The sequence below is a fragment of the Rhinopithecus roxellana genome, chromosome 17 (genome assembly GCF_007565055.1).
Source record: "Rhinopithecus roxellana isolate Shanxi Qingling chromosome 17, ASM756505v1, whole genome shotgun sequence".
In the NCBI taxonomy this organism is placed as follows: Eukaryota; Metazoa; Chordata; class Mammalia; order Primates; family Cercopithecidae; genus Rhinopithecus; species Rhinopithecus roxellana.
Window position 1 is genome coordinate 30,313,036 of NC_044565.1, and position 21,245 is coordinate 30,334,280.

Genomic DNA, 21,245 nt, shown 5'->3' on the forward strand with positions numbered 1-21,245 from the left:
CCGTATTAGTCTGCTCTCACACTGCTATAAAAAAAATACCTGCGACTGGGTAATTTATAAAGAAATTAATATTTTATATATTAAAGAAAATATTAATATATTAATTTTTAATTAATTAACTAATTAAAATATAAATTTTCTTTACATATAATTAATATTATATATATAAATTAATATTAATTGGCTCACGGTTCTGCAGGCTGTGCAGGAAGCATGTTTCTGGCATCTGCACAGCTTCTAGGGAGACCTCAACAAACTTACAACCATGGCAGAAGGGAAAGAGGGAGTCGGCAATTCTAATGGTTAGAGCAGGAGGAAGGGGAAGGGGAGGTGCTGCACAGTTTTAAACTGATCTCATGAGAATTCATTCACCATCAGGAGAACATCTCCAAAGGGAGGGTGCTAAACCATTCATGAAGGGTCCACCTCTATAATCCAATCATCTCCCACCAGGCCCCTCCTCCAGCATTGGGGATTACAATTGAACATGAGATTTGGGCAGGGACACAGATCCAAACCAGATCGGAAACTTTTACCATCTTCCTATATCTTTGTCCCTGGAGCACCGTATAACGCATCTGTATTCAGTTTCATCAACTAGATGAGAACTCCTGAAGTTCCAGAACCATTCTCTGGCTGTGTTTGGTGTTCTCATTCTTAGCACAGTGGCATGGAACTTAGTAGATTAGTATTTAGTTCATGATGTCTGCTCTGACTACTCATGAGCATGGCACTCTGTGAACCACAGGCCTGTGAAGCAGGTTCACTGTGCAGCAGTTACCAATTCCAGGCTATTATCCCACCACGTGGAGGATAGCAAAGTTCCTCACTACATCAACCACTAGGAAAAGGAGTCCAAACATTTCCACCCACTGCATCTTGGGCTGCAATTTATAACAGCTGCGTAAGTTCAGTGAGACAGAACGTTTATGCAACAAGGTAAGCGAAGCCACTTCATTACTCACAGACAGGCAGGAAGGGACAAGAGCAGCCTGGGATTCCTGGTAACCTAGAGCCCTCAAGGCTCAGGAAAGCTGCTTGAAGTGGATGAAATCCCATCTGCTTACGCCCACGTTGCACAGCAGCTGAACAACCCCAAAGGCACTCTACTGTATACCACAGGTTAATCTGGAATCACTGGGCTACAGTGTGGTAGGACATCCTGTTCTAGGAGGGGTGGGCACAGAGCCTAGGCTTAAATGACAGGTCTTTCTTATCTCAGGATGTTATATTCCCAGTACATTCTACAGTTGTGAGAGCTGCAAGCAAGAAAGAGAGGAAGAACTGAGTCCTTCAGGCTATTTTCCAGCATTTGCTGTTAGAGTTCTGATCCCAGCTCCACCACGCAAAGGCCAGCACAACCTCTTTTTGCTTCTATTGTCTCTTCTGTCAAATAATGATAACAATACAACATACCTAATGACATTGGTGAAAGGGGACAAAAATGAGAACAATGGTGTGTCTGATGCAAACAGTGAGTGTTTAAATACGTTAGTTGTTATCATCAGCTTATCAGTGAGTGCTTATTAAAAAGGATTCGAAAAAGTACAAGAGGATATCAAGATATATCAGTCCCATGAAACTAAGAATCATGGCTTGAGTTTCTTTGGGTCTGTTTGCTTTGTGTTTTTTCCCTCCTCCATTTAGTCAGCACAGTGTCAAACTCAAAATCAGAATTACATAAATGTCATTGAATGCTAGATCAAAAAGACAATAAATTGATGAGTTCAATTTCAGTTGGGGGGCGGATACAGGATCAGTAAACACAAAGAGAAAGAAAATTACCAAAAGTGGGTAGAGTCAGGGGCTGATCAGAGAGGAAGGAGACCAGAGAAGACCCCGGAATAGTGCTGAAGTAGATGTGGAAGAGGAAGTTCAGCAAAGTGTCCTGAGGTCATTGATCTGTGGGCCTTTGAGTGAAGTAAGCCATTATTCTTATGAGGTACAACAAACAAGACAGTGAAATATTTCATTGACTAAGGAGGTAGTGAGAGGGTCGCCAGTCATTTTCTTTGTCCCTTTTCTTTACTGTTGTTCACTTCACTGAATTATTTGTTTTCTCAAAATTTCACAATCATGTATTAATTATCATAGGATATCTCACAGTTGATGTTACCTCTTTGTATTAATACATGTACCTAGATTCCTACTTCCATAACATCCTCACTAAGCTCCTCCTCCTCAAAGATTTAATCTCTCCCTCTAGATGAAGTCATCTCTATTTGTAGTTAAAGGAACTTTGGGAATTGAGCTCTAAATTTGCTTTCAGATTTTAGTGAGTGACTAAGGTAAGAAGAGGACCCCTGTCTCCTGGTCGTGTTAAAATTACTCATTCAGCAAACTTTATTGTGTACCTACTGTGGGTAAGAAAACTGAAGGTTGTTTGCTGTTAAGTAAACTAAACATAGTTTGCTTGAACTGTATTTGTGAATTTGAAGCATGTTAGAGGACACCCTTGGGAAATCCCTGAGACCTTCTGATATTGAAATGGGAAAGGTTCCCTTGTCTCCTTTGCAGGGCGTGCAGTGGGAGTGTGGCTTGCTTCTTCAGTGCCCCACTACTCAAACCTCTAGGGGAGCACACAGGTGGGCAGGCTGTGGGGCTCCAACCCTATTGCAGTGTCTAGGGGTGAATGTTTACAGCTGAAGCCTCAGTGGGCATGTGTTACAGGGTGGTCTTTTAGTTTGCTGTCTATAGGCAGCTCGTGTTAACCATTTCAATTAGACCCTCTATCTTGTCACAAGGACAGAGGGCTTTCTGTATCCCAGGTTCTTGCCTTAGTGTACCAGAAGAATTGTATCACACGTGGGCTTGGAGAATGAGTACAAAATATTATGGAGTGGAAGTAGCTCTCAGCAGATGAGGAAGCCAGAAGGGAAATGGTTTTTCCCGTGGGCCCCGGCTCTCATCTAACTGCCTCAGTCAAACTCTGCCTTGTCCCGCCAGTCAACGGCCTGAGGGTGTGCAGGCATCTGTTGATGTGCTCTTCTGCTGGCATGCTCCCTTGACATCCTCTCGCCTTCCAGCCGCTTGTGTCTTCTTCTGGTGATGTGCTCCTCTCGATGTCTGGCTGCCTGTGTTGTCTGTCGGCTAGGGTCTCAGGTTTTTAGCCCAGGATGGGGGCGTGGCATGCCAGAGTGGTCTTGGAAAATGCAACATTTGGGGTGAAAGCAGGAGTGCCTGTCCTCACTTAGGTCTGTTGGAGTGGAGCCCTAGCCAGGAACCTGCCTTTCTCTACCCAGCACTTCCCTCCCCAACTCCCGTATCAATGTAACTATACAATATGTTGTTGTCTTCTCATTGAAAACAGGCAAATTAGCAGGTTCTAACTGCTCTTTGTTTACTACAGAAAACACATGCCAAGATCAACTGACTTCATAGGTAATCCCTTTGCCTTCAAGTACCCACCCCAGCCCAGGAAGCCCATCCCTGCCCTGTAGAACAGTGGGCTAATAATGCAAACTACACTTCCCAGCAGCCTTTACACACTGCTTCCTGTTAGATTCAGCCAATGGAAGCACTTACAGGAAATTAAAGGGTGGGTGGAGGAGGGGTGAAGCCATGGTATTCGTAACTCCTCCCTGTGTCCACAGGCTTTTCCAGCATGGGCTTTATCTCTGCTGGAAGTCTCTTCTCACCAAGCAGATCAGCCCTCAAAGGCCCCAGCTCCTGGACCCTCGTATATATGTATATATATCCCTTCTCTTTGCCCCTCCAACCCTTGTTGTGATAATAGCTTCCTGCAGTTGTCAATGTCTGGATTGCTTCACTTTCCTTGTTTTCAGATCTTCTAATACCTCTGTAACTTGCTTTTGTATTAGACACCCATGATAAACCATCCGGGCATGAGCTGTCTTCCAGGCAGACTCTGACTGACATACTCAAATCTGCTTCATACAGCCTTTGTGACCCATATCTGATGTCTCTCCTTGGTGTGCACTTTGACCATGAGCTGATTTGCTGCAAGCACTTTAGAAACTGCCTTTTGAACTGGAGGAAAGAGGCTTCAAATTGCCTTTCTTCTTCAGTCTCGCTGATTCGAGGGCCTCTTTGTCCAGGGTCCATTGAGGCATGCCAGACAGAAACTGCGGAGAACAAGCAGGGGGTGTGCAGGCTGCTTGGTTCCTTGGATTCTGATGGTCTTTGATGGAAGGTAGTTTCTCTCTGATGAAATGTTATTTTGAATATTATGATCTTTTGGCAAAATAATGCTGTCATCATCTGCGTAAGTTTGCTTTCTTCAGTAGCATTGCTGAGGGATGTTCAGCATTTTTATCATACAGTGCATGGCTTTCAGGAAGAAAAACAAACATCTAAAGAGAAAACACACACGTGTTTGGTGGCAACCTCCAGATATCAAAACCTGGATCACTGAAAGAGGTAACTCCATATTGGTTATAGTGAATTATAAGTGGCTTTTAAATAGTCAGTTGACTGCCTTGTCTTCCATCAGACCTACATCCCATCAATTTTCAATGCTGCTCAAAGAGCGGTCTTTCCAAAAGCCACATCTGATCACATTTCTCAGCTTTAAAACCTCTATTGTATTTTCATAGCTTTCAGGACAAAGACCAAATATTTCAGCATGGCAGCATACCTCATACTTCAAATGTGTAATTCCTGCCTTTCTCTGTAGCCTCCTGCCTGCTATTTCTGCCCACCCCTATTATTCCCTCTGGCTTCCCAAAGTTCCCTATATCTACTATATTTAAAAAATATGGATCATTTTGTGTTTGGTGATCTGGTGTTCTATTTTCCCTCCTTTCTTTCTTTCTCTGACTCACCCCTAGTCTTTTCAGGCTCAGCTGACATGCCACCTAACATCAGCCCCTGCCTGCCTCTGTCCTTAGCCCTATCTGGTACAAAACCAGCCCAAGGACTTCCATAGGAACTGCTGCATATGCTACACTTTACGCAGTGTGAGAATCATCTGTTTTCCCGATCAGCTTCCTTGGCACACTAGCCGTCTCCTGGGCAGGGACATCCTCTTGTGCTTCCCCATTTGTGTCAGCATGTAATGTAACCAGCTCTTAATACATGCTCCCACCATCAGTGCATAAGAGTTCCAAATGCTCTGCATTCTTATCAACTCTGAGTATTCGCAGTCTTTTTCAATATTAGCCATACAAAGGCATGTGTGGTATTTCATCGTGGTTTTAATTTGCACCTCCCTAGTAACTAATGATGTTGAATTTATTTTCACATACTTCTTAATCACTTATATATCTTCCTTTGCCAAGGGTTTGTTCAGGTCTTTTGCTCACTTTATTTTTATTTTTATTATTGATTTCTAAGGGTCTAATGAACACAGTTTTTATGACTTGATAAGTACATATTGGTTTGGCAGAACTAAGAGAACTTTTGTCACAGTGTCTCTGAAATTTTGTTTTTACTTCTGTATAGCAAGCAAAATGTGGCATTATTTTGAGTTATATGAATCACTGACTTTAAAATAATCCTATATTATATAAAAAAGGAGAAATTCCAAATAATATCTGACTACAAAATATTGGTTTGTTATTTAGCACACATTTACAATAAACACATGATGAAATTTGGATTTTTCTTTAGGGAGGATCAAAATGTAACTGATAATCACAAAATAATGTGCTTCTTCAGAAAAAAGAATTTACTCTAACTAAAAATATTCCTATCACATTTTGGCTAAATATACAGTGGGAAAACATGACACCATTTTCTACTAAAGGAATTTGTATCTGAATTATTTTTTATAGGAAATGGATATGTTTATTACAGAATCTGAACACACCATACAGGTAACAGAATTGGTTCTTAATGTTTTGATCATTGCCAGAACAAGCACATTTCCGGATTTATTTATTTTTCCCCCAAAAGGTTGAGTAAGACATAACAAACACTCCCTGCCACAGGCACGGCTTGGCGGTAGGTCGGATACCTGGGTTATATACATCTTTACACTGAGCGTTTATGACATTTCAACTTAGAAGTTCATTCAGTTTGATGATTGAGGCAGCAGGCAATTATGACATTAAACAGTTCGCAGACCTTAACCCAAGACCCAAATGGTTTAATTTTTTTAATGGCTGACTGCCTCTCCCGATGTGCACAGACCAATGCAGAGCTTAAAACCCTCACCCATCTTAATTGCCCCTGCTTTGTGGCAAGCACCACTGACTGCCTTCCAGTTCCAAATGTCTTCGGTTATTAAAAATTATCAATAGAAAGTAATAGAAAGTAATCCAGACTTACACTGGCGATACAATTGGCCACATATGCCCTAGTGGAGCATAAAATAAGAAAGATCGTTACTATTACTACCCAAGTGTCATACGGAAGAACATACTTTAAAAGTGAATCACATTATGCCTGTTGAGTCAATTATTTCTACTTGCAAAGACAGGGCTTCTTCCTGAAGAGGACTTTCCTTTCTTAGGTAAAGACACACTCATAGATTCAAATGTATGTATTCAAATGTGATTGAAGAATACGTTTGAAAGATGCTACTCACCAGAGTTGCCCGATTGGGGGAGAATATAAAGTGGAATTTTATCTAGTGATACCATATTTGCACCTACTAATATTTCCTTTGTTCCTGAACTCACAGGAATTAGTAGGTTGGCATCATATTAAATTTCTATCATTTTCACAATTTTCTAATATTGAATCGATTTTTCAGTACCACATAGTAAATGTAATCAATGTTGGCTGTGAACTCTAGGTAGCAGCAGTAGGCCTCTAGAAAGATGACTGAAGGCTTAGGGCAATGCTTTTATTGAAGCAGATGGGGTTAGTGAGTGTAAAATATTTTTAAAAATGCCTTCTACGACCATTAAAAATCCGTGACATGAGAGTCTGAAATGCTTATTGGTTACCTGAGATAGATCAAGTTCACATCAACTCTTTTATTTGGGGCTTGAAATATATTTTACTAGTCACAGTGCTAGAAAAGAACATTAAAGATATTTTAGTTAATTTATTCTTTCCTACCATCTGCAGCATAAAGCTATTTTCAAAAACATATAGAATACTTTTACCATAGATGTAGTTTCCTTAAAGGATCTTGACAGTATTTTGTCAATAAGTTAATTTAAAAAGTGGGGTTGATATTTCTCAAAATCATATCGTGCTTCAACCCTCCTGAGACAAATTGTCTCACCCCCAACCCAGCTTACAGTGTTAATCAGTACATTTGCAATCTTATTTTGAATCCTTCTGTTGAAAACAAGGTAGTCTGTGTTACTTGTCAACAAAGGTTGCTTTTGTCTTCTTGGAAAGTCATTTGGTTACCCAACGCATCCTTCTCATTACTTGGAAAGATCAGTTTCAATCAGAACACTACTGATTCTGGGAGCTAGTCATGATGGTGAGCAGAGGTGAGTGGAGATAATTGGCAGCTGTATTGGCCCAAATCCCCTTCTACGATGCTAGAACATAGGTCCTTGACCTTGCAGGCTTGATGGTTTCTTTGCTGAAGAGGTAGAACATTCTATATAACTTTATCACTCAAAGAAAAATTTATAATTGTCAGCAATTAATGGATTTTAATTTTAATTTTTACCTTTTTTTGAGACAGAGTCTCACTGTCACCCAGGCTGGAGTACAGTGGCACGATCATGGCTCACTGCAGCCTCAACCTCCCTGGCTTAGGCAGTTCTCCCACCTCCGCCTCCCGAGTAGCTGGGACTACAAGCATCTGCCACCATGCCTGGCTAATTTTTTAGTTTTTTTGTTGAGTCGTAATTTCACTATGTTATCCAGGCTGGTCTCAAACTCCTAGGTTCAAGCAATCCTCCGTCTCCCAAAGTGCTGGGATTACAGGTGTGAGCCACCATACCTGGCCATGAATGGAGTTTAGAAGGTCAGTGATTATTTTACATCAAAAATTTGTACTTCTAGGGAAAAGGTCAAACTTTCTTCAGATTCTAGGAGGTTAGGAAACTCAACCTTGTATGGTATTTACTGGGTGTGCTCTATCCTAGTTCCCACAAATGTACGATGTTATCGTCTTAGGAGAGATTTGCCAAAACATAAGTGTCTGGTCAGTACCAGTGGTCAATCATGAACCTCCAGATCTCACAAACATGTGTCCATTTCACTGGATTCCTTATCATTTATCCTCTATCCCATCTCTCATCTATGTTCCCCCAAGGACTTCTTCTTAACAATCTCTTACCACCACTTCCCACAGCTGTTATTATTTATTTTCCTGTCTGTCTCTCTGCCAAGATTCTGAGTGCCTCCATCTTTATCGCTGTGTGTCCCTCAGCATGCAGAAGAAAGTCCTGACACAAGAGAGTTAATAAAGTCTGAATGAGTGAGTGAGTGAGTGAATGCATGAATGGAGTGTCCAGAGATGATAAAACCAGCTCATTTTCCCTGAGGACCCAGAATAAAACTAATCTGAATATGTAGATAAATGTGGTGATAGGAAGGAGGTTAAACTGGGAAGCTAGGTATCTCATGGAGGAATGAGTCAAGGAAACCAGCACAGTTATAGAAACAACTCACTGTCGTTTATTTATTATTTATTTATTTAGAAACAGGGTTTTGCCATGTTGCTCATGCTGGTCTTGAACTCCTGAGCTCAAGTGATCCTCCTGTTTCGGCCTCCCACAGTGCTGAGATTACAGCTGTGAGCCAACGTACCTGGCCTAACCATTCACTGTTAACTACCTGGGCTTCGAATTTACTCAAAAGCTCTGCCCTGAAAATCACATCTCATTAAAAAATCCATCCTTCCTTGATGTGGATGAAATCTGGCCCTGCCGCTTTCTGCCTCCCCACTGCTACCCCCACCACATTCTGGGCCATCGCTGTACCCACCAAAAGCTCTGTTTGCTGCCCAGCCCACAGTCATGAACCATGTTGCTTCCTTCGTTTGGTTTCTTCACCTTCCTTAGACATCCTTCTTTCTGCTCTCCACCTACTAAATAATATTGCTGTAATAGCATCTTCTAGTAAGGGCTTAGTATGTTTCAGGTACCATGCTAAGGGCTTCACTAAAGTACTACATTTAATTCTCATAACAACCTATGTCAAACTATTTTGATCCTCATTTCAAAGTTCAGACATCTAAAGTTTCAAGAGGTTCAAAGTCACGCATCTTATTCATCCTTCTCCAACTGAATGCAGGTGGCGTTTCCTATGGGAAGCCACTTGGACTCACAGGACCAGGTAGGTGTCCTTCTGGGGCTGCAGGGCACACGTGTCACTGTCGGACTGTTACCTGTATGTGCCTTGGAACTCTATATTTCTTGAGGATAGAATCATACTTTATGGACCATTATAATCTTGGGGCCAAGAACAGTGGTATTTGGCAAGGGCTCAATATAATTTCTTTTCTTTCATGTTTTGTTTGTTTTTTTATTACTTGTTTAAATAATAACTAACTCTTGGTCCTTGACTCATGGTCTTCCTCTCCACTCTGAGTCCTTCTGGACAATACATTCAACACTCATATGCTTCAACTTTGTTCTCACACCACCAATCTCCAAGCCAGGGTCAGGCAACCCATGTGCTTTTTCTGCTTGTACTTTCCAAATGACAAACAGTGCTAACAAAAGCCTTTCTTAAGCCTCTTTCCTGGTTTAGATCCAGACACCAACAGGCATATGGCAGAAGTGGTTAACAGCACAGCTCCAGAGTCACACTGCCCAAGTTCCTATCCCGTCCCTGCCTTACAGGTCTGTGTCACTGGGAAAATAATTGCCCTCTAAGAGTCTTCAAGCCCACATTGATACAGAGGGGATCATGAAATGACCTACCACATAGGAATGGCGTGAGGATTAACTGAGTCAGTAAATGAGGCATCTATACAGCTTATATAGACTCATACACGTGTGTGCATACATGTGTATATAGTTGATTTTCATTATTTGTGGTAGTAGCAGTCACATTTTCATCAATCAATACAAAATTTTGGTTTATACACTTTAAAAAATCTATATTGTTGATTCATTTTGCATTAAACTCACAGCCAGCAGTACCATAACTTATGCTGAATGAGGCTCATTTAATACACGTATTTTCTCCACAGGGCGCGTCACAGCCATCTCACACAGGAACACTGGAAAGCACCTCAGCAGTACAATTGAGGGCCATTTTAAACAGCAAAATCTCCATCAGAAAGCCCTCAGATTGGAAAAATGTGTTACTACATAGATTGTGAAAAGGACACCAATTCAGGGAGCTGAAACAAGACCATTGTCTTGTTCAGCCTCAGCTGAGGATGTGCACATTGTGCAACTCCAATTTTTTGCCATTCTGTGTATGTCTATGAATGAATTTAAAAGCACCCAGAGAATTGATTTGAGAGTGTTACATTAAGTCTAGCCTAAAGCTGCCTCCTTATATATTTTAAGGTTATCCTAAAGGTTTCTCGGTGCATAGTGAACTGTTGCCTAACTGGACGTGTAAACAGACTATCACCTAATCTTGCAATAACTGACTGACTCTCAGCCAATCACAGCAATCGTACTTCAACCACTCACAGGCAGTCAACTGTTCACATCATGTTCTAGTGAGGCAAACGCTGCTAAGCTGTAACCAATCCAGTTGTTTTTGTATCTCCCTTCCATTTTCTGAACATGACTTTCCTATTTCTGTTCATAGATCCTCTCCGACCACACAGTAGCATGGGTCCTCTCTGAACCTATTCTGCCCATTTCATGACTCCTTTGCTCAATTAAACTCTGTTAAATTTAATTTGCCTGAAGTTTTTCTTTTAACAGGAATTACAAATCAATTTTAGCCAGTAGGTGAATTTGCAAAAATCTGATTCACAATGAGGATTGACCCTATATACCCACGCATACATTACCAGGTACTTTCTGAGCAGCAGGATCTCTGCAATTCTGGTTCCAGCCCTTTCTTCTACCTTTGCCCTCACCACCTCTTTTCTGTTTCGTTTTGTTTTGTTTTTGAAACGAGTTCTCACTCTGCTGCCTAGGCTGGAGTAGAGTGGCACAAACACGGCTCACTGTAGCGTTGAACTCCTGGGTCCAAGCAACCCTACCGCCTCAGCCTCCGGAGTAGCTGGGACCACAGGTGTATGCTACCATGCCCGAATAACTTTTTTGTAGAGACAGGGTCTCACTGTGTTGCCTTGAACTCCTAGGCTCAAGTGATCCTACCACCTTAGCCTCCCAAAGCTCTGCAATTACAGGCATAAAACCACTACATCTGGCCTGCCCTGACCACTTCTTGCAGCACCTGGTTCTATCAACCATCCCTGTCCTGCAACTCCGGCGCTTCAAACCTGCTCAAACCTTTCCCATGTGAAAAAAAAGAGAGTGAGAGAGAAAAAAAAATTCCACATGCACTTTCTCACTCTTACATCCCCATTTCTCTCCTCTCCTCTTTACTGAAAGTTCTCAACAGACTGTTCTGCTCTCACTAACTCTAGTTCTTCACCTTTCACCCCTACTTCAAACCATCATGAACCAGCATGTGCAGCAGCCACAATACTGAAACTGCTCTTCTAGGACCACCAGCCACCTCCTCACTGCCCAGTTCAATATCTACTTTCTCGTGCTGACTTTTCTGGACAACTTCCCCGCGTTTGACACTTCCGGTCACTCCCTACCTTAGAGACTCATGGAACCCATCAGATCCTACCACACACTGCTGCCTAACACTTCTCAGGGTGTATTTTTGCTGTCATCTCCCTGGATTGCACTTCTCTTCCTGCCTCTGAGATGTCATTGTCCACAGGCCTGTAACTCCTTCTTGCTTAAGTGTTCTCCATGACTTTCAGTGTCCGGATGGTGCCCATATGTGCATCTGCAAACTCATCACAAGTTGACTCTCTTCCTTGCCTGGGCTGATTTCTCCTCTGACTTCAACTCCTCACCTATCCAATACCTAAACAGATGTAAGATTCAGCCTGGTGTTGTATAAGATTCAAAGTTTCTTTCAATGTCAGGACACAACACAAAGACACTCAGAGGTGAGAGATAGATCTTGTTACCTACAGCTCCAAACCAGAGCAGGCTGTCAGCAGGGCCACACAGGGGCTTGCAAACGGGCAGGGTAAGAGCAAGCTGGGGCTGTCAGAGACAGCTTATATATGGCAAACGGGGTGGGCTGGGTTTCCAGGCTGCTTGTGGGTTCACTAATTTGAATACTTTATTGGGTTCCTAGGCACTGAATCTGTCCCTAGTTGTCTGGCACCTGGCCCCAGGGAGATAAACGTGGTTTACCCAGGAGCCCCAGAGGGTGAGAGCCCAATAAGAAAGGTGGTCGAGGTATGGACTTAATCAGATGCCAAGAGGGAACTGATCAGTCTCTAGTCAGGGCCTCAAAACTGAGTCAAGACAGCATTACAAAAACAACAGTGTTACAATAGGCATTGCTGCTCCAGTATGACTGAGAACTTCCCAGAGATCCAGTGTCCCTTTCCTAGGTACTGAATTACGCTTGTCCACTTATGGGTCTGTCTCCCTTGCTTGGTTGATAGCTGCGATGGCAAGAATGGTGTCTTGTTAATCTTTGTACGCCAGAACTCAGCACAAAGGAAGTGCTTAATATTTTCCAAATGGATTAATAAAAGGTGAAAATAGAGAATCAAAATCTTAGAATCTAGAATCACCTAGATCTTAGACAAGAAGCACCTATGTTTAAAAATATGATCTTTTTGGAAAAAAAATATCAATATGCAGAAAATGCAAGAAACAAGCACAGGCTCTAAAGTGAAAGTTGGTGTCTAAGTGAACTAGGTATTAAGTTGCTATGGGAAAAAATTAATTCATTCGAGGAAAGATGAGGAGGGTATAACGGAGATTAATTAAAATTTAGTTTATCAGATTTTTCTCAGGAGATTGGCAATTTAGTCAGAGGAAAATCTTCTTTAAGTGCATAAGTATATTTCAGCTTATAAGTGGGATGCATGATAAAATGAAAACAGAATATCAGTGTATGTTAAGTAGTTACCATTTTAGAATTTGAAATCCTCTAAAATTCTAAGACTAGAAAATAAAAGTCTCAGGCTAAAAGTTTGCAGCTATCTCTGTCTGATGAATGCTTAAAATACCAGATGCATAGAATCACTGTTGACTTTCATGTCCGTAAAGCTGACGGACTCTAGTTGGTATTCATCTCATCTTTGAAAACCCATGGGATTGCTCCATCCAGGAAGTTTTCTATTCTCTTGGATTTCTTCCTATTTTCTGGCTGGTTTTGTTATGGTTTAGGTATCATTTTCTGGCCCCTCCTCCTCTACCCAAACTCTAAATTCCTAAGGAATCCATCCTGGTCCTCATTCCTTTCTTGATCTACATCCTCCATCAGATAACTTACCTACTCTCCTGGCTTTAATGCAAATTTTCTGTGCCATCAACTCCCAGTTTCATGTCTGTGTTCCCTAACACGTTTTTGCACAGCAAAGAAAACAGTCAACAGAATGAAGAGGCAGCATACAGAATGAGAGAAAATATTTGTAAATCACTCATCTGAGAAGGGGTTAATATCCAAAATATATAAGGAACTTAAGCAACTCAATAGTAAGAAAACAAATAACCCAATTGAAAAAAGGCAAAGGATCTGAATACACATTTCTCAGAAGAAGACATTTAAATGGCCAATAAGTATATGGAAAAAAATGCCCCAAATTACTAGAGAAGTACAAATCAAAACCACAATGAAATATCTCCTCACACCTGATAGAATGGCTGTTATCAAAAAGATAAGGAAGTGATAAGAAGTGATGGAGAAGATGAAGAGAAAAGGGAATCCTTGCACTCTGTTGGTGGAAATGTAAATTAGCACAGCCATCATGGAAAACAATATGGAAGTTCCTCAAAAAATTAAAAATAGAACTTCCATATGATCCAGCATTTCCACTGCTGAACATATATCCAAAGGAAATGAAATCGGTATGTCTAAGAGATATCTGCACTCTCATGTTTATTGTAGCACTATTCACAATAGCCAAGATATGGAATCAACCTAAGTGTCCATCAACAGATGACTAGGTAAAGAAAATGTTATGTATACACAACGGAATACTATTCAGCCTTAAAAAGAGAAGGAAATCCTGTCATTTGTGACAACATAAATGAACCTGGAGGACATTGAGCTAAGTGAAATAAGCCAGGCCCAGAAAGACAAAAGCTGCATGCTCTCACTTCTATGTGGAATCTAAAAAAGCTGAACTCATAGAAGCAGAGAGTAGAATGATGGTTACCAGAGGCTGGGAACGGGGGCAGTGAAAGTAGGGAATTGCTGGTCAAGGGATACAAAATTTCAGTGAGATAGGAGAAATAAGTTCAAGAGATCTATTGTACAATATGTTGACTATAGTTAATAACAACGTACATATTGTATTCTAGAAAATTGCCAAGAGAGTAGATTTTAAGTGTTCTTACCAGAAAAAAAAATAACTGTGTGATGTAATGTATATGTAAATTAGCCTGATTTAGCCATTTTGAATGCATTCATATTTCAAAATATTATACCATATCAAACTGTATGTTTGATATGATATGTACATACCATAAATATGTACAGTTTTTACTTGTCAATTTAAAATTAAAATTAAATTAAAACTGGGGAAATAAGGGTAAAGTGAAGAGCGCATACACAAATTTACCTATGGGAGAGAGTACTGTGCTAAGGTCACCTGTCACCTCGGCCCTAGGTGTCCCACTCCCCAGAAATGAGAAAATGAGGTCTGATACTCACCTATAAATTTCTGAAGTTTAGCTTTGGGAACTTCTCTGTAGTAAGGGGTTGATACATAGTAGCTACATAGGAAATCATCAGTTGGATAAATTTTTTCCCTGGTAATCCTACTGTCTCTGAGATCCCAGGGTCATTATGAGTGACTAACAACGATCTTGGGTGATGACTGGAAGGGGAAGCAGAGTTTGGATGAAAGAAGGTTGCTTTGTGAAGTGCTGTGGGTAACAAGGATGTGATGAAGTAAATGTTTGAAAATATATTTAATGTGCTCTTTTCTAAACAGGAAGCAAAAGGACTATCCGGTAAATGGCCTTAGTATTTTGGGTCAAAGCAAGAAAAATATGCTCTGGTGTATGATAAGTCAATTGTAACAATAACAGAAACCAGCATTTGTTGGGATTTCCTCTATCCTGGCACCACCGTCGCACTTTATGAGTGTTGGCCTATTAATCAAACCACTGTGTGATGGAAGCTGTGACCACCAGAGATCCCCTCTTATCATGCTGGTTATGGACAAGAAGCTGAGCAGGAAATTAGAAAGCCAAGAACAAACTTCTAATCCCAACTCCAGTCGGCTGTCGGTGACTTTGAATGTATCAGGCAATTTGTCTATTAGCTTCACTTCTCTTTGTAATTAGAACCCTACAATGCAGCCAGGTGTGGTGGTTCACACCTGTCATCCCAGCACTTTGGGAGACTGAGGCAGGAGAATCACTTGAGGTCAGAAGTTCGAGGTCAGCCTGGGCAACATAGTGAGATTCTATCTCTGCAAAAAATAATACAATTAGCTGGACATGGTGGTGCATGCCTGTAGTCCCAGCTACTCCAAGATTGAGGTGGAGGATTACTTAAATCCAGGAGTTAGAGACTGCAGTGAGCTGTGATGGCGCCACTGCATTCCAACCTGAGCAACAGAATGAGACCCCGTCTCTAAAAGAAGGAAAATAATTATATAATGACAAAATTTAGGTTTCTTGATGGAAACACAAGAGGAGAAAACAGTGAGATTCACCTGGGAACTGAACTTTATCCCCTGCAAAAATATCAAAATACCCTAAAATGCACGAATCCTAGAGAATCAATAGGATGTCCTTTAGGGGAAAAGAGGGCTAGTGGTTACGTATTAGGAAATCTAAACTGAAGTTTAACCAAAGCTAATCGTGGCTCGTGACCTCTGTGTGTTTTGCTGGGGGCTGTGGGGTGGAGGGAAGGAAAGAAAAGTTGCTACAGGGAGAACAAACACCACAATAAGTGGCCCCTGGGTCTTCTAGAATTTTAGGCTGAATTCTTCGGTTCCAGTAGAGATTCTCCTTCAAAAAGCTTCTTGACACTGGAAATTGAAGTTTTTAAAAGCTGTTATTACCCAGCTTTCACTATAAAGGGAATTCTCCATCAGGAATCTTTGCTTGCAGACCATAAGCGTACGTCCTTGCCCTGTCGCAAACCCTACCCAGCGGTGGGAGATTTCTGTGTATCTTACCTTCTGCAGATCAAATAGACAACTCCAAATGAATGGGCACACTACCTTGAAGCATTTCACTAGTCCATCTGTTGATCAGAAAGCATTTATTGAACATAAAACTACATACGTTACATAAACAATCTCCAACACTACCAGACCCTAGAGCATGTGAGATGCATGTATATTCAATGATGAATTTCTTTCTTTAGCTTGAAGCTAAAAAGGAGATCCCGATTTGGATTTTATAGCTCAGACATTTCCCTTCGCATCTCTAAAATGTACCCCCAAAATGATATTTTGAGCACTTCACAGAAAGGGTGCCAAATATATCAAGGCAGTGGAGAAATATTTTTTTTTTTTTTTGTTTTACATTAACTCAACCTAGGGAATGTACCACAAATAATCCTATGTCATGATCATTAAACAAAATTTTGAAAACCAGTAAAAACAATGTACTCTTATACTAATTAAGACCTAAATCGAGATGATTTGTTTTGGATACTGGACTACATTTTAAAATAATTTCCTCTATTGTACTCACTCCATTTTAATGAAAAGATAGGAATTTTGTTTGCATTCATACATTAATAGACTCAACAAATATTTATTGAGTGGCTGTTATGCGTCCAGTCCTGAGCTGGGCATTGTAGGAACAGTAAAATAATGCTTTTCAACTGCTCTCCTCCCACTTACATGGTTTAGAAAGAGTCACTTCTTTAATCTTCTCATCTATTTATTTCCCAAGAAAATGGTTCTTCTACACAGTAACTTTTAATACAATATGTGTCAAGATAAAAAGCAGCATGCAATTATCCAATTTTCATCTACTTACATTTTAATGACCATACTTACTTGCCCATTCAATTTTGCAACTTTTAGTAGCAGTTTGAGACCAGAGATTCTCCCAGATTTAGTTCCACATGGCCAATGTCTGTTGGACCACAAATTATTTTGCAGTAGGTAGTTTTTTGCTCAAAACAACCTTCCATTTAAAGTGCCAATATTCAAAATAATTAATAACCTTCCATTTAAACTGCCAATATTCAGAATAATAATCATGTGGTCTATGATTTTATATTTAGAGAGTGACACCCATGTAAAATTCTTGAATGTTTTACTACATGTTATGCCTCCGGAACATGGCAAAATGAAGGGCTGGGTGATTCCTATCATACACTTGGCTCAAAAAGCAGGCAAAACTAAGCAATAATCTCAGACCTTGAATATTCAAGCAGCCAGACCTGGAGCCCAGCAGATCCCTGGTAGCCCAACCTGAGAATGCAGAAACACAGCTGAGCAGGTCACAATTTCCTTCTCTCAAGTGTGCTTTGAAAAATATATCCATGTCACTGTTTAAATCACTTTTTACAGGGGAAAGATTATGATTTAGGGTATTTCCATGCATAATCGCTTAGATATGTACTTAGTACAAATACATTCAATATGGTGCTATGCAAAGAGCGGTATTTGCTCTGACTCCACGGTGGGAGACGTTACCTCCACTGGCTTGCTTGCCAAGCTATATCTCTGACTGCCTTGAGGCCAATTAGATCATCACATATTCATCCCCTCAAAATCCAACTTGCTCTGTTTACAAACATGGACGTGTTTATTACTTGCTACCAGAATTCAGTAAAGAAACCATAATCATAAATGCAGCTCCTTAAAGGCAACATAGATCAACTGAAAAAAATTACTAATAGTAGCTAATAATTAAATTATTATAAGTTTATATTCATCACAGAAATAACTTTGAAGAAAATATGGCAAGGGCAGAAAATGTAAACCTGGATATGCAAAGCATCAGACAGATATCTTGTAAAGACTGTAACTTACCACCTGTGTGACTTTGACTCCATTGCTGTCAATTTCCTTTGCACATGTTTTTGCTCTTCTAAGAAGGATGTTAGGCATAGTCTGGGTACCTGTTAGCATCTCACATAGAGAAGATCTGCATCTTCTTCTTCTTTTTTTTTTTTTTTAATTATAAATTAGTTAAATTCATCTATTAAATGACAGTCTAAGATTAGGTTAAAAAAAGGTTATTTACAAGAGACATGTCTGAAAAGACAAGAGTTCCCTCTTTACTCATTCTTTCAAGCCCAAGGGGTTACCTGCAGCCCTCACACTGCAAGTTACCTGCAGCCCACACACTGCAGCATCTTCTCAATGTTTTATTGGTATGTGACTATACCCCCTTATTCATACCATACATTGTTGGCAGTGGATTATTTATAAAATAGAGCCTCAAAATTATTTTAGGCACCAAGATTTTTATTTACTTACCTTCCTGCTTTATTTAAGATTATAAACATTATATAAATATTATAAATCAGATTACTCTGTTTTGGACCCAGGGTTGTGATAGGAACCCTCCTGTTACAAAATGATGGCAGATATATGCTGTCTTTGTGTTTTTCTGGCCCCTCTCAACCTCTGGCTGTCCCTTCTCTGTCCTTTCTCAGTTGTCCCTTAACGGTCTATTCTAACGCCTGTAAAATAGAGACTAAAAGTACCAATCTCATTGTTATGAGGGTTAAGAGAAGGCCCAGCACCAAGCCAGGCTCTCAGGAAAATTCAAACAGTTCCTCCTTGCCTTTGAATATAGCTCCTTCCCTCTGTCATGGGCTGAGGAACCACTGAACCAAGCACACGGGTATAAATCCACAGGCCAGGTGAAGGTCTAGGTGGTAAGGTACATAGGCTTTGTGACTCCACTACCAATTTCCAGGCTTAGGAAAGACTGACTTAGTGAGCAGTTCCAAGACCACTGAACTCACGGTTCCCTGTGGCTGTGTCCCTTGTACCACCATCCTTACCAGGGCTTGAGGAGGGGTCTTTCAATTCCCCCTGCCACACTTAGAACGATATGAGGGGTGCAGCAGAGGCCAAAAACTGCGTGACCAGCACCAGGGAGTCTATGGTGGACACTGACAAACCACTCCCAAAGTTGGTGCCATTTGCTCTTACAGAGGAGAGGCGGGGCCTGGGCAAGGGCAGCAGCTGGAAGGTGAAGGGCAGGCACGGTTCTCAGTAGCGGTTGTGATCTGGCTAGAAGGGGCCATCACAGGACATACCCAGGTACTGGGCCTGCTTCTTGGTCAACTTGGTGAGTTTCACATTCAGCTTGCCCGGGTGGGATTCAGCCACTGCCTCATCCAGCTTCTTGGGCAGCAAGTAAATCCCACCAGAGTACTTGTCTGGGTGGGTCCACAGCTCAATCTGCACCATCACCTAGTTGGTGAAGGAGTCACTCATTACGAAGCCAGGGTGGCCCATGGCACAGCCCAGGCTGACCAGTTGACCCTCAGCCAGGAGGATGGTGCCGTGCCGCTCTTCAGCCAGTCCTGGCCACCTGGGGCTTGATGGTCACCTTCTCCACGGGGTTCGCATTGAGCCACTTGGCGTTGATCTCCATGTCAAAGTGGCCAGGGTTACACACGATGGCATCATCCTTCATCTGCTCAAAGTGCTGGCCAAGGATGATGTCAACACAGCCTGTGGCAGTGACAAAGATGTTGCCCTCCTGACAGGCCTCGTCTATGGCGGTCACCTCATAGCCCTACATGGCAGTCTGCAGGGAGTTGATGGGGCCAATCTTGGTGACGATGAAGGCATCCCCAAAATCCCACAGGGCCTGGGCACAGCCCTTGCCCACATCGCCATAGCCTGCCACCATGACTACCTTGCTGGCAATCACCACGTCTGTAGCCCTCTTGATGCCATCTATGAGGGACCCCCGGCAGCCTTAGAGGCTGTGAAACTTGCTCTTGCTGATGGAGTTGTTGATGGCAGGCACCTTCAGGATCCCCTTGGCCATCATCTTGTGTCGGTTGTGGACCCCGGTGGTGGTCTCCTCGGAGTTGCCTTGGCTGCCCGGCAAGAGCTGTGGGTACTTGGTGTGGATGTGGTTGGTGAGGTCACTACCATCATCCAGAATCATGTCGAGGGGCACGTCTTTGAAGTAGAGTGATTGCTGGATGCATGACAGGTACCCCTTGCTTATTTCACCCTTCCAGGCATGCACTGGAATGACAGCCTTGGCAACGGCAGCCGCCACCTGGTCCTGGGTGGAGAAGGTGTTGCAGCTGGACCACTGTACCTCAGCATTCAGGAAGACAAGGGGTCTCAGTGAGGACGGCTGTCTCCACCGTCACATATGGCCAGCCAGCGATATGGGTGTCCTTCAGTGGCTTGGGGGCCGAAAACAGCTCCCACACATGTATCAGACCCGGCATCTCATTCTCCTCAATATCCAGGGCCTTGTGTCCCCAGGCGGCCAGGTCGATGTCAGCAACTTTATAGGACAGTTTGTTAGACATGCTGGCAACGCTTCCACACAGTGTGATGGACACAGACAAAAGGGGCTGGGCCTCCGAGAAGGGACAGGCATGGGGCAGGTGGCACTGGGCAGGGCGGATCTGCATTTTCTAGTCCTGATCAGCTTCTGAGCTGGCTGCTCAACAATGTTAATTGCAACAACATTGTATTTGTCAGGCTAAGCTAGATTTTGCTGCAGTGACAGATCACTCAAAAATCTGTGTGGCTTTTCACACACACAAAATATGTTTCCCGCTCACACCACATATTCAACACAAAGACCACAGGGAGGCTTGACTCATCCCAAACACATGAAGACCTGGCCTAATGGAGGCTCCATTTGGATATATTCTTCCACCGTCAGTAGATACGAACACGGGAATCAAGTAAATGACATTCAAGCTCTTAAAGCTTCCCTCCCAATATAAAATAATTACTGGCTAAAACATGGCCTTACCTAACTCCAAGAAGGTAAAGAAATGCAATGCTACCAAGTGCCTAACAGGAAAATAAAAATATCTGATAAATGGTACTGATGATTTCCTAAAGTACATCCACTAAATAATGAGCTGACATTTTTTATTTTGAGCCGGAATATACTCTAAGACTCTAAACTGACAAATGATAAAATATATAATATATACGGCCAAATACTGTCCTCTGTTAAGCACTAGGCAGAGCCACCCCTGCTACCACTCCAGTGACCATCCCCTCCTTCCCAGTTTATATAAGAGGACTGCAGAGTGGAGAAGGATGGAAGAGCAGTTGGGGCCTCATAGACCTGCAGTGTCAGGACTGAAAA

At 41.8% G+C, this 21,245-nt stretch overlaps 1 pseudogene; it reads right to left on the reverse strand.

Annotated features, from left to right (window-relative positions):
• Positions 1-19,153: 19,153 nt before the first annotated feature.
• Positions 19,154-20,445, reverse strand: LOC104660569 (annotated as a pseudogene).
• Between the last annotated feature and the right edge of the window lie 800 nt (positions 20,446-21,245).